The 15,228-nt window shown below is 39.5% G+C and overlaps 1 protein-coding gene across 1 annotated transcript in view; it reads right to left on the bottom strand.

The window, feature by feature from the left end:
* Window positions 1-15,228, bottom strand: part of Gpc6 (glypican 6) — a 1,019,946-nt gene that overhangs the window by 989,561 nt on the left and 15,157 nt on the right. The gene's annotated exons all lie outside the window — the stretch shown is intronic.

Here is a 15,228-nt window from a genome sequence, read left to right as displayed (position 1 = left end):
GCATTGGGCAATATTTAAATGAGAGTTGGGCTCTTTCCTTCCTTCTTTCTTTCTTTCTTTCTTTCTTTCTTTCTTTCTTTCTTTCTTTCTTCCTTCCTTCCTTCCTTCCTTCCTTCCTTCCTTCCTTCCTTTCTTTCTTTCTTTCTTTCTTTCTTTCTTTCTTTCTTTCTTTCTTTCTTTCTTTCTTTCTCTTTTCTAAATTCTAGAGGCTGTAGTAAATATTTTAGACTTAGGATTATGAAAGCGAGCATTGCTTGGGATATTTGCACTTGTCTAGCCTTTTATAATCCATACAGCCTCTTCATTTGTACAATGTCATTCAGAAATAAAAGACCAACACTAAAGGCTAAAGTATTAGAGGGTTTTGTTTATTTGTTTGTTTGTTTGTCCAGGGATCTGGAAGAACACGTATAATCTCATTTACAACCTCAAATATAAAGAGATTTTAAAATGAATAATCAGGGTAAAATGCAGGAAGAAAATGGCAAGGAATTATGAAGAATTCAAGCTCCTGATAAGAAAAAAATCCCATTGAGAACTAGATGACCTAACCAAGAAATCAAGGGAGGAGCTGCACTGTTGCAAAGGATCCGGCCTGGAGCCTTCTGGGAAGAGGCCTGCCTTCAGTTTCCAGTTCAAAGACAACAGCATCCCTAAGAAAACTTTAATTTTAAAATTGGAATAAAGTAGCTTATAATGAATGTGAATGAATCCCTGCCCCCCACACCCCGCCCAAGTCTCCTGCATATTCTGAAGGATCAACATGTCAACCTCATATTTTAAGACGGCACTATCCCTATGAAAAGAACCTGATACAGCTGGCTTTCATTACTGCCAAACTGTCATTACTCCAGCTTAATTTGAGCTTTGCACATTATTTTCTTTATAGATCGGTAAGTCATAAACTGAAATAGGTGTCACATTGTGTTTATAATCTCTTCACATCCTGAAAACATGAATCCCTCCGTTCATTTCTATGCAAGAATTCTAAGTCATCATTTCTTTGTGCCTCTTGAGTAATACATGACAGACTACAGAATACTAAATCACATTTTACTACTTATAGAATGACAGGAGCTGCAAGGCTATATATAATTCTCTATTACTTCTGCCTTCCATAAGTGATATTTACCAGCAGAGCCCTCACTCTGACATCTAATCTCCTTAAATTCTAATCAAGTTATTAACATCACTTACATTTCACTGCCTTTATTCTGACACTGAGCGGAAACTTAACAATACAACCTTTAGAGGCTACCCAACCTGCCTGCCCCAAACCCTAAAGTTTCTTAAGATTCAAAGCACTTAAAATGCAGGCTATTCCAGGTCAGGACAATACAAATATTGACACATGAATACTCATATTATTAAGTTCCATTCTTCTTTCTCATAAATGAGGCTTCTGTGTCAAACAAAGTCTAATCACTTCTCTGCCTTGATAATGTATGTTTCTTAGTTTCATAGATTATGATTCTTACAATCACTCATGCGATAACCTTTTTATTTCTTCAGCCCACAAGCTTCTAATGTGAATATTGGCCAACCATGCTGAAAGTGTGTATATAAAATATTAACATATTATGTTGTCATAAAAATATTCAAGCAACAGAAATTGTATACAAATAAACAGAACCCACTATGGTATATGTCAATATTTGTACTTACCGTAAGCAACGTCAATCTGTAACGTATCCATAGGCCTTTACTGAGAAAATAAGATGAAACTAGCTCCTACCTTTGCTGAAGTTGTTTTGTGTTGGGGAAATCAAAAAGCATAAACAGCCAGGCTAGCTGTAATAGTTGTGATGGATTCTACATTTTCAAACACTGGGTTGGTTATGTTCAAATTTTACAGTGGTTTTTTTTCCTAAGAGTTACAATTGTGCTTTGCTTCATCTGTCTTTCCCACCACATATATTATTATAATTGCTTCTGCTCTGTCTTATAGAATTACCTCAAGAGTTTGAAATGCACCAGCATTTAGCATATAATCAGTTATGCCCAAATGTTGCTGTTGGAAACAAAGCAGGACAGATCTGAGAACTGGGGTAACTGACTTCAGAAAAATGTCATACTCTGATCTACTCTCCACCCTTCTCCAAGCTCCTATCAGTGTGTGCTGAAGACGGGAGAACTGCTCACGTGGATAGAGAATAACAAGAGATAAAGTACTCACTTTCTACTTGCCATTGATGTAATATATTTATTGACTCTTTCTATTTGTTTTCCAAGACAAGATCTCTTTATACAGCCCTCATTGTTCTCGAATCTACTGTTTTGAGCAGTCCAGCCTTGTACACACAGAGGTCCATCTGGTTTTGCTTTCTGAGTAATCAGATTAGAAACGTGGGCCACCACTCCTGGTTTCAAGTCTATTTTATGACCATGACTTTCTGAAGCAATTGTGTAGCCTCCATAAAGAGAAAGGAATCTCAAAACTCAATAAGAATGGATACATTTGTCTATTTTCCAGACAGATTCTGTCTAGAAATCCAGAAAAAAAAAAACCAACAAGATGGATAAACCCTTAGCCAGACTAACCAGAGGAAAAAGAGACAGTATCCAAATTAATAAAATCAAAAATGAAAAGGGAGAGAGACATAACAGAAATCATGGAAATTCAAAAAAATCATCAGATCCTACTACAAAAGTTTATACTCAACAAAATTGGAAAATATGGATGAAGTAGACAATTTTCTAGACAGATACCAAGTGCCAAGGTTAAAACAGGATCAGATAAACCATCTAAACAGTCTCCAAATCCCTAAAGAAATAGAAGCAGTCATTAATAGCCTCCCAACTGAAAAATGCCCAGGACTAGATGGGTTTAGTGGAGAATTCTATCAGAGTTTCAAAGGAGACCTAATACCAATACTCTTCAAACTATTCCACAAAACAGAAACAGAAGGAACACGACCCAATTCACTCTATGAAGTCACAGTTACACTGCATATTTTCCCTTGCAGATGGAATGGTTTCTGTCTAATCAGGAACTCGTCTCAATTTTTTTCCATAGAGGAATTCATAAGATATTTTTTCTGCTTCTATCATGTTTAATGTTCCAAATAGATTTTAAAAACTGGTTGAGTGCATATTACTTTTAGCTTCAGAAGATATTATGTATATTCAAGAGGCATTTAACAATTATAAATTATTTTGATGAGTTAAAAATGTTAATATTGAGTTGTATATTTTAAAATAAATATTATTAGTTTAATAAAAAAAAGAAAAGAAAAGAAAAAGAAAAACATAAAAAGCGTACAATGCACCTCTGAGGACAAGACTTTGCTCCTTTAATTGAGCACACAGTTCAGGGTGATGATTGTCCCTTTCTGGAATCATCAGTAGCAAATCCATCAGATCAGCAGGGCAGCGTTGGCCCTGCAGCCTGAAGAATCCATGACGGGATGTTGCATTTCTATGGCTTCTTCTGTTGTTAATACAATTCTCTAACTAAGCTTTCCCCTCTCAGTGCAAACCTGCACTTGATTTACCTTGGTAACTTAACACAAATCCCAGGATCCTGTGCATAGTAAACCTCCAGAAAAACAGTATGTTTCCTGAGGGTTTTGTACTGCTCCATCTGATGGTCCAACTTCATCCCATGAAGGCTCCGACTACATTGCTGAAATAGTTTTGGAATTTTCTTTGTTTGTTTGTTTCTTTTTAAATAAATTTCTTGTTGTATTCAAAATAAAAAAGAGCCAGGCAATGGTGGCACACGCCTTTAATCCCAGCACTTGGGAGTCAGAGGAAGGCAAATTTCTGAGTTCGAGGCCAGCCTGGTCTATAGAGTGAGTTCCTGGACAGCCAGGGCTACACAGAGAAACCCTGTCTCAAAACAAAACAAAACAAAAAAAAAACAACAACAAAAAAAAAAATTTAAATTAAAAAAATTGAAGAGAACAAAACATAAAATACTGTAATAGCATAAGATAAACGAGTTGTCATCAAACGGGGTCGAGATTAGCAGACATCATACTTCTACCCACAGGTATCATCATGTGACAGATGCCATACAATCTTAAGTAAGATGGTGTCTTCTTCTGTGGTTGAAGTGAGAACAAATTGGCCCAAAAAGAAATGGAAATAAAAGCGGCAATATCTGCGAAGGATTTCAAGCTCTGTAACTTTATTGCCAGTGAAATTCTGAGGAAGATAAATGCTCAGTATAGTAGAATGATGAGCCTGTCAGAATATTCACTATATTGTTGTTTATAATATCAAAAGCAAAACAAACAAACAAACAAACAAAAAGAATTAACTTGGATGCCCAAGCATATGCCGGTAGCTGTCACTAAGTATGGATGCACTGAAATACACTGAAATAAAGGCAAATGCTCTTTGGGAAGAGGGTATAGGAGACCAGTTCTTTAGCACGGAATTGAAGTATATCCTTGAATGCATTAAGAGAATGAAAAAAATTTTTTGAGTAACTTGTAGAAGATGGCATGTTTTTGGTTACTATATAAACACATCTGTGCATAAGGAAGCCATCAATGCCAGGGTCACCACTACCTCTAAGGATGAATGATGAATGCCTTTGAAGAGGCCAGTCTTTTTGTACCATTTGAACATTGTATTGCCAGTTTAAAAATACATTTCAAAAAGTAGAAGCCTGTGGATGGCTTTGTCACAGCATGCCAAGTATTCAAGCCTCAAGGAGCTTTTGACCCGCAGTCACATTTATGTATACAAGAAGATGAGAGTAACCCAGCATCAAAGGATGCGAACTCTCTCCACTTCTTACAATTGCTTTGCTCACCCACTCTTCTCCCAGAATCCGGTCACCTCTTCTCTGAGTGAATACCTGAAAGTATTGTTCACATAGCGATTGTCACTGCAGACCCCTGAAGTCAGAACCTGGGAAAGGCAAGTGTTATTTCTGCCTCAAGAAAAGTACTGTATGCCAAAAGAAAAAAAAAAGATAGAGGGGGAAGAACTTACCCTAAAATGTGAAAAGATGAGAAGTGAGGGTTGAAGGTATGGTTTCTCTGGCAACATGCTCCGGCCTTATAATCAGAGAACATCAACAACATTAGCTTCAACAACATCACTCTCATTAATGATGTGATACCTAAATACAATCAACACCATTTATGTACAAATAGAAAAAGAGAGAAAGGCTACATAGGAAAGGTGTCAGGCAGATCAGCTATTTCTTCTTCATTAATCCCTTTTTCAAAGCAGCATTGGCTATGCTCACTAAACCCTAGGTTAACACTGCAGAAGGGAAGAGAGAGCTGAACCCGCCAGTTAAGAGGATTGTCTGTGTGTTCAACCCTGGGCAAAGTGCATGTTAAACAGAAGCTGTGTGCATCTGTCTGGCCTGGAGCTGAACATCTCAAAGAGCAACGCTATCTCTCAAAGAACATTGCAGTGGTGGGTCCTGCGTAATCTCCCTAAGAGTTCGGAGGTTCCTGTTTCTTCCATAGGAGAGATTTATAAAATTATGTGTCAAGTTTTATCCATTTGAACATCAAAGAGAAGTAATCACGGTGCATCAATACATAACTATTTCAAATAAATAATGCAGGATAGAGTACCACTAAATGAAAAAAATGACAGATGAACTCATTGTTAAACTGTAGTGGATGTCCCTACTCTCAGAAATATTCTGAAAACAATAGGAAGCCTGGAGAAACCTAAGGCTCAGGTCCTTCTCGGAGTTGGGAAGAACAGGATTGACAGTCCCAATGTTGGTTTGCAATCACTCTGGTTTCTCTCTCTTCCAGCTTCCTGATCCATAAGTTCCATTCTCCTTAACTTCCCATACCTGATGGGCTTTGCTTTGTGATAGGAACAAGCATGTTCAATATTCAATAGAGCCCATGGGAGAGAAACGAAACCTGCTAGTGTCTCTGGTCTCTCGGTCTATAGGAAACGAAACCAAAAATTTCCAAAAATAAAAGCCTTCCTTTTGGTTTTGGAAATTTTATCTGTTACTGTAAGAATTTGCTTTGCATTTCAAAGAGGCTTGGGAAAGTGTCTGATACTGTCTAAAACAGATAAGCTATACTCCTTTAAATTATGACTGCACATAGCTTGAAAGTAAACTAATACTAAGCTAAAACAAAAACAGTCAAATTATACTTTTTGTCACAATCACTACTGAGCTGCTTGGAATACTATTTTCTCAACTACATTTTTGTGGTTTACTGAGGTGGGATGCCAGGTAGCCTGAGCTCTTCTCATCCTTACCATGTAACCAAGGCTGGCCTTGAACCCTGACCCTCCTTTCTTGACCTCCTAGGTCCATATGTCACCAGCTTTGCCAAATACTTTTTCCATACCAGGGCCCTAAACACATTCCTTGTCTGCTTTGGTAATCTGGCATTGGCTTTCTGTCTGCATCTCCCACTTCACCATTTGAAACAACTATGTGTTGTCTCTTGCTCAAAAAGCCAAAGGAAGTTTAGGTCCATAATAAGTTAAGTTGAACAGTCTGCTTTTGATTTTTTCCTCCTGTAAGGTGATGCTTTGGCCATGTATGCTGCTGTGTGACGTGACTATAATCATGCTGTAGGCGGTATTATAGTCCAATTATATTGCTCATTGAGTGGCTCTGTAGTCATCTACTGCTCAGCTTCAGTGATGAAAACAGCCTTCTAGCAAGTGGCACTAGCAAGTCCCAAGACTGTCTACTAACGAAAGATATGTGCTCTGACAGTCTTTTATCTTTAAACTTCATTTTCTATAAAGTCTGACGTCAAGGTGCTTTCCAAAGTTTAGGCACTTCAGGCCCCTGTGCTAGTGTGCACTAGAATGTCCGCCATTGTCTCATGAGTTTGAGCACTTCGTTCCCAGATGGTGGAACTCCCATCTGTCTCTTGAGGACTCAACCATACCTAGAACTTGCTTGAAAATCACCAATAGGGTCTGAAAACCAGGCTCAATGGGATGCCTGCGGACAAGAATTTCACAGGGTGGCAACTATGAGTCATCTCTTAGATAGTTCCTGAATACAGATTAGAAAGGCAGTGGTTGAGAAATCATGTTGAAAGAAAATGAAAGGAAACTAGAGTATGTTTGTAATACAGTTCCCAAACTGGCATAGAGACTAGCACCTCCACCTCAGCCTGTATCAAGGCAAGGGATTCCTTGCTTTTTTCTTTGTTTGGACTAGCCAACTACACACCATTGTTTTCTGGCAACGAGAATAGCCTTGGAGCTAATGTTTAAGTAAAAGATACTCTAAGGTTTGCTGCCCCACCCTCACCCCCTCACGGTCGCCACCATTGTATGCTTACCCCCACTGAACACAAGTTAATTATTGCCGGCTCTAAGTAGAAAAGGATTTATTGACCGCTACCTGGAAGTGAAGAACTAGGGCTATAAGAGAAACTGAAGCAAACAGAGCATCAGCTAAGACTGCAGCCAACAGCACAGCCTGAGGGTCATCCGTGGATATGACTGTGCTGGCCTGTGAACGCTTGGTAGTATAAAGTCCCACCTCAGGCCTTTGGTCAGGGATGCTTGAAAATGCTGCCAGAGCTTTGCTGAGGCCACTTCTTTCTCCTGAATGAAGACATCACTGCCATTGCTTCTTGAGTATTAGTGGCCAACTCGAAGACCAAGACCAGTACATTACAAATCATGGATCAATATCCTAGATGAAAAGGAGCAGGGAGCCCAGCACCTGCCAATTTCAGTTCCTGTAACTGTAGAGTATCTCTGCCTACCATCACTTTCAGAATGACGGGAACGGGCTGCAAGGCAAGACTGACTCTGACAAGGAGGGCGGGGATTTCTCCCACCTAGAAATCTATCAGGATAATGACGATGTATCAGTACATGCTTACATATGATAACTCTAAAGCCCTTCTAGTAGTAAATTAGGTATTCTTCCTAGGAGACTATGAAGATAGCAAGTACTGAGATAATTTCTGTTATGTTCTTGCTTTTTCTAGAAACTATGTGTTTGGGGCTCCCTAATACTGTGGACAGAATGATAATGAGTTGTATTTAGTCAAATGATTTAAGAAAATTACCTCAAAAGTTAATTTTATGCTCCCTGCCTCGGTTTTTTAAATTTATTAAATGTGAATGATTTATATGAATAATGAAATTATGTAAGGATTATATAAGATAATGTTCAGAACAATAAGTGGGTCCTAGAAAGAACTCAATAAATGTCCTAATTTATATTCAGTTGTAACATGAAGTTGATTTTTAACAACCTCAGCATAGTATTTAGGCTTAATCTCATTAAGAGACAACTCTCAATTGTATCAAAAGGTCAATCATTTGATACTTTTGTTATAGCAAGAGAGAAGAGAAGAGGGATACTATTTTATCATTTTCAAAAGATCTTTACAATAGATCATTCGATTTGATGCAAACTTAAAGGCTGTATAACAATGGAGTTTTTTTAGAAGCAAACGCAGACGCAAAATAGATAGATGATCTCTCTAAAGATTAAAGTAAGAACAATAATGTATACATAGCTTACTTATCTCTGTTCCAACATACTAGTAACAGTAAGAACAGTTTAATCTCCGAACAACCGTTTCTCTGGATACTCATGTTTACCATCAGTCCTGGTTGGAAATTACACTTTCCACTACAACTTCCACCGAGGACCCTAAGACTGGGCGAGCTCCTTGAGGGTCAGGAGTTCACAGCCACCAAAAACAAATCATCTACTGAAATAAAAACTGATAATATAATGTTAGGCTCTAACCAAGAACATTCAGAAATGCTTTCATAATCAATGATGCCTGCCAGTTAGCCAAAATCTTCATGAAGATTGCTTTCTAGAAGCCAGTGGAGTCTGGGTCATTGTAGTTCTTTGTCACATTCATTACAGGTACAGGGGACACTTATCATCTGAGTTGGACACTGAAGGTCTTACAAAGATAAATCAGATGCAGTCCTTGTAGGAGTCTAGAGCATAAGAGATACTGGTACTTATATTTTACATCATCAGTGCCATGTTAGAATGTGATTTCCACTCCAAACTGTTTTTAAGATATAACTGATCACACCACATAAGCACACACATTCCCCAGTTCATGAAGCATGTTTTGTGCGTGGGTGTACATGGAAGAGTTAAGAAATCGGCCAACTATCCCGGATATGGTGTCAGAAGAATGCATGGTCAGTGGTTTCGGGAGAATGCAGTTTTGCACCCACCAATCATCAAACAGGTCACTTCTAAAACATCTACCAGCTAGGAAACATTAGCCATACTGCAAACAAACATCAAGGTGCACGCTGTTCACTCAGTGAGAAGTCACAGAGGGAAAAGAGCCTCAAAGAATTGAACCCTTTGAACCTTTCTGTCAGGAGGAAGTAACAATTTGTATGAAAGAGAGAGAGAGAGAGAGAGAGAGAGAGAGAGAGAGAGAGAGAGAGAGAGAGAGAGAGAGAGAGAGAGAGAGAAAGAAAGAAAGAAAGAAAGAAAGAAAGAAAGAAAGAAAGAAAGAAAGAAAGAAAGAAAAAGAGAGAAAGGGAGAGAAAGAAAGGGAGGCAGAGAGGGAGGAAGGAAGAAAGGCAGGCAGACAGACAGAAAAGAAAATAATATGTGGCTATTATTTTCTCTTTGTACCAACTTTGGGAAATACTGAACCAGTCAGTGAGTGTTCGTAGCTCAGCTCACCAATTCAGATGCTTGAGCGCAGCCTCTCCCAGACAGCTCTGAGCAAGGAATAGTCAGTCAGGCAGAGACTCCTGGACTGACTTTTAAGTGCCCTGGTGTGTCCTCCAACACCATGAATAAGGTTCTCTTGTGCCTTGTTTAAACACATTCATTATAAAATTAGATTTTGATCTTTTTGTCAGCAACAGCTAAATCTCTGTAGAGCTACCAAAACACATTTTACTGCTGAGATTGTTAGTGTGTTCTGGCTTCTTGGGGGATCCTAGAGCTGCTGCTTTTGAGAGAGTGGTTGCTCTTCTCCCAGGAAGGAAGGATTTCCGTGAAAGGAGGATATTTTCCTGTTTACTGTCGACAATGCATCCTCATTTCTCTATTATAACTCCAGAAATTTTTTCAAACGTCTTCCCAGGCAAGCGGCACCAGTGCAAGCTTAACCTCACAGTTTCCATCGTGATAGAAAACACAGAACTAACAAACAAACAAACAAACAAACAAACAAAAAACCCAAGGCAGAGCACCATCCACACAAGAAAGATAGCAAAAAGGATCACAACACAAACATTTTTTCACACCATTTGCTTTTGTAAATAATATAATATCAATATTAAATCATAAAATAACAGCCACATCAGTGGTTTCATCTCACACTATCAAAATATTTGTCTTTTTAACACAACATAAACAATTTAAGAAAGTAACTGGAGGTGGGGATTGAATTACACAAATTCACTCATTTACACACAAACACACACACACACACACACACACAGACACAGAGGATACTGCAATGCCTATGAGTTTTTAAATACACAGTATGCTGTTTTGGGAAAGGGGTATTTTCATATGGATTAGCACATTTAAAACATCATCTTTAGTGGAGATTATCATCTGAAATAAGGGTGGTCATTTCCCCAAAACTTCACTAGAAATTTTCTTAGACATGAGAACAAAGATAATGAGGTTAACCATCTTCAATAAGTTTATGCAGTTTGGTGACTGCAGCAAAGATCATTTGGTCCAGTCTTGGAAAACACCAAAGCTATGCATTGCTAGCAAGTTCACAAAATTGATAGACTGAAGAGAGGAATTGACTCAACTTCCAACTTGTTAGATACAATTCTTCCACTTATATATAAGAGCGTTTAGGGCCGGGTATTGGGGTATGCCCCTTTAATTCCTGAACTAGTAGGTAAAGGTGGGAGCCTGCTCTACATAGAAGGTTCTCGGCCTTAGAAAATAGTGCTACCCTGTCTTGAGTAGGTTCGGTGCAGGGGTCTGGAGAGACAGAGAAGTGAGTCAGCAGCTAGGAGACCAGGCTGCTTCCTTAGAGGACCTGGGTTTAGTTCCCAGCTCCCACAAGGCAGCTTACAACCATCTGGATCTTTAGTTCCAGGGTATTTGATGCCCTCTTCTGGTCTCTGCAGTCAATGCAGACATAGGCATACACATAAAACACACAAAATCAAAATAGATAAACTTCAACATCTTTTAAGTTAAGAAAGCATTTAAGGATACATTTTAAATTGATTCATATGCAAAAGAGAAAAAGCCACTTCAACAACTGAAAAGCTGACCAAAGCTCTCATGCCTCAGGCTCTCCCTCTCTGAGGCACTAATTACCCACCCAGGCCCTGCCTCTCTAAACCTCCATCACTCCTCTCTGCATTACACTGACTCCTCCTCTGTAGCTGTCTTCGCTGTTCTAGGTGGACCTCAAGGGCAGGAAAACTCCAAGTACCTCTCCTTTAAACAGGCAATTAAAAATAAATTTTTCCTGACCTATACTGACATATGAATGAGGTCTTAAGTAGGCCAAGGCCACCAATGAAATTCACAGAACTACAAGCGGTTCCTGTGTGCACGCCAGGAGCTCAATTTATTACTCAAAGCCTCCACCATAAATAGATCACTCTAGAAGCTAGGCCATTTGATGGCTCCATGCCTAGGACCAGTCAACTCTGTCAAGAAATGTTCCTTCCTATCAACGTCTTCACCTTCAAGGTAATACTGTTGTCATTTAAAATATTCTTTATGTTTAACTCTCCTAATCTTTTCAGATATTCTAAAACTATTGTCAAAGATGTGGAAAGCTGGAAAGCGCACCACTCTCTTTTTAAAGGACATTTTAAACAGGCACGTACCAACGAGTGGCAATGTTTCATTGGGACGTAGGTTATTCTTCAACACCAAATGAAAGCAGCGCATCCCCTGTTCCACACAGTAAACTCCATTGCTTCATCCTTTCGTAAATTGATTTCCACTGCCTTGAGCTAACATAGATTATGGGTACCAAGTTTTTGAAGGAAACAGGAGAGTATCTTTACATTAAACCACTTAGTTTTAGTGTTACTGAAATTGACTAAGTCTTGCCCAGCAGGGAGAAAGGAATACTTTTTATAATTCCTATCAGGGAATAGTTAATTATTTATTGCATAGCATGTATGTTAAGGCATTGTGCTCTGGGAGAAGTGGAATTGGAAGAGTGTCCTCGGATACCTCAGGGGCAAGTGTGGAAAACAAAGAATAAATGTCTCGTTTTTAAAGGAGACAAGAAATAGTAGAACACAGCTGGATTAATTACCAAAATAAGAGACAAATGACTGAAGGTCAGTAAAGGCAGAAACAGGAAGGAAGTAGCCTTGGACAGAGGAATTTGATGAATCTGAGAGTGATTGGTATGGGCAACTTAATGAGATTAAACTTGGCTTGGCGGAAGAGTAAGGACAGGTTGGCATTGTTAGGACTGTGAGCAAAGAACAGAAGCTCAGAGAGAAGTAACTTTGTTGAAAGAGCTTTTACGAGATGGAAGTTTCTAGAAGAGGCATGCCTGGCAATAAATTAGAAAAGTGGCTTACGTTCTTGGCTGTTAAACCAAGAAGTCTGTATTTATTCTGAGGGCAATGAAGAACACCGTTAACTAGAAAACCTAGGTCTGAGAATTTCAGACAGTGAGTGTCTTCAGTGTGTCCCCACAGCAAGGCCACCAACATGCTCAGGAATGTCTTCAGACTGACTCAAGGGCCCCTTCCCCCAGTTGATGAATTAGAAACAACCAAATTGGTGCCTGGTATCCCATGTTTCAGCCAGCACCCTGGGTGATTCTAACTTTCACTTAAGTTTGAGAGATACTGATTAAACAAATCAAAGTTACCAAGAGGTCTATGGAAAACACAGGATACATGGAATCCTTAGGGGTACATCAACCAAAACCACAGAAATAGTAACTAGTTGGCGCAACTGCTCTCAAAACAGAAGTATGTGGTAGCCAGGATACAACAGAAAATGCTACTCCAGATGACCCAGAAATTCTTACTATATATCCAAAGAAACAAAGTCTTCTTATTAAAATATGCCTACATTTCATGTTTGTTACTGCCTCATTTACAAAGACAAAATATATAATCAATTGTGGGGTCTGCCAGTACATATGTGGAAAAAGAAATTCCCACAGGTATATAAACTATGGGATATTATTCAACCTTACAGCAAAACAAACGGAACCTGGTGGTAGGGTTGGGGGAGGGCTTATGTGAGAGAAATAGGAGACACAAGAAGAAAAATAACCTACTTTTCATAAATGAAAGCTACAAAAAAATAGACATGGTCTCAAAGTAGGACCAGAGCAGAACTGAATGAGATGCTGACCACCACTAGAAACTTGAAATGGAGGGGAGGGAGGGAAGTTTGGCAATGGGTACCAAAATACAGAGAGATGGGAAGAATCTATTCTAGCATCCTGTATCACAGAAGAGTGAGTGCAGTTTTAAACAGCCTGCTACCATCAATTATGGAGAACCAGAGGAGATGGGCAGAGCCTCTCAATGCAGAGAAATAACAAACGCGCCAGCAGATGGCATGCCATTGGTTCCTTCTGAGTTGATTAATTCATACTGTATATGTATACTGAACTGTCAAATATGCCTACACATGTGCACAATTACTATGCCAATTGAAAATAAATAAATTCATGTATAATAAAAAATAATGCAAGCCGTCAGATTTGTCTGCTTATGGTGAACTGACACCCGTGAGGCAGCACAACAGAGAGAACACGGCCAGTCATTTCCAAGTTGGAGAGTAAATAGGACAAAGAGTGCATTGATAAAAGTTTTTCCTATTTGGCATTTAGTGATGCGTCAAGACCACCTTTTAGAGCTCTAGGCTGGAGGCAGGGTTTGGTGGTTCACAGTGAATACTAGTCTTGCCGAGGACCTGGCAAGGTCCACATACAGCAGAACACAGGCAACACGGGCCCCAGCGCAACCAAAGCCCTCTGACAGTTTCCAGTGGCTTCTACACTCATGTACACATAAACACACACATAGAGAAATAATTAGAGAAGAACTTAATATTTAGATAATATAGCTGTCTCTTGTGAGACTAGGCTAGGGCCTAGCAAACACATAAGTGGATGCTCACAGTCAGCTATTGAATGTATCACAGGGCCCCCAATGGAGGAGCTAGAGAAAGTACCCAAGGAGCTAAAGGGATCTGCAACCCTGTAGGTGCAACAACAATATGAACTAACCAGTACCCCCCGGAGCTCGTGTCTCTAGCTGTATATGTATCAAAAGATGGCCTAGTCGGCCATCACTGGAAAGAGAGGCCCATTGGATACACAAACTTTATATGCCCCAGTACAGGGGAATGCCAGGGCCAAAAAATGGGAATGGGTGGGTAGGGAAGTGGTGGGGGAGGGTATGGGGGACTTTTGGGATAGCATTGGAAATGTAATTGAGGAAAATACGTAATAAAAAATATTAAAAAAAGAAATAATTTTCTTGAATATAGCTTTTCTCTTAGAGGCTGATCATTGGAGGAAATTTAAAATGACCATGCAAATTATAGTGAACTGGCCTTCCTGTTGCTTCTGGGTGAGATAGAGACCTCATCAGCATGCACATACCACAGGAATCGGGGAGAGAGAACTACGATTTCCTGAAGATTCCTCTCTTCGTGATGCTCACGTGAAGCATGCTACTTAACTGTCACAGAAAATTGTCATGAGTCAACTATTGTTACTTTCCTTTTCCTGTACTTAAGGAAAGTCAAGGTGTAGGTGCTCCGTGAAATAATCACATTGTAAGTATAAGGCCAGGTCTTGGTCTCTCAGCCTCTGTAGCATGTGCCCTGAAGCCCAGAGACTGTGTTGTAAAGAAAGATTCACACAGCCCCCAGTTTTCTGTTTCCATGACTCTTCAAAAGTTGTCATGCTGCCTAGACATAGGGGACAATGTTTGGCAAATACGTAAGTGGGTCTAGGTTGTTCATGCCTTAAGTCATTTTCTGTTGTAAACACTAGGGGTGTGAGGGTCTGTTACCTGACCTCAGGAAACAAGGACTTCCTAGAACCCTGTGGAAGAACTGCCCCACAGGCAACCTAGAATAAAGTCTTAAGTTTCAATACTGAAGGCAGGAAGGCTATATATCTTACTGCAGTGGAGAGGCCCAGCCCCTCTGCCCTTCCAGCCTTCTGCAAACAAACAAACAAACAAACACACTAACCAAAAACTGAGTAGCTGCGCCTAGACCCAGAAAGCGTATGAATGTCACCACTGCAGGTGAGCAAGGTCAAAGACCAGGCAAGTGAAGACAGTAACACAGGGGTTTTCAGACCACAAAGGACA

Source organism: Mus caroli, unplaced genomic scaffold, assembly GCF_978045245.1.
Source record: "Mus caroli unplaced genomic scaffold, Mus_caroli_1 scaffold_12, whole genome shotgun sequence".
NCBI classification, from domain to species: domain Eukaryota; kingdom Metazoa; phylum Chordata; class Mammalia; order Rodentia; family Muridae; genus Mus; species Mus caroli.
This window is presented reverse-complemented; position numbering and strand designations above follow the sequence as displayed.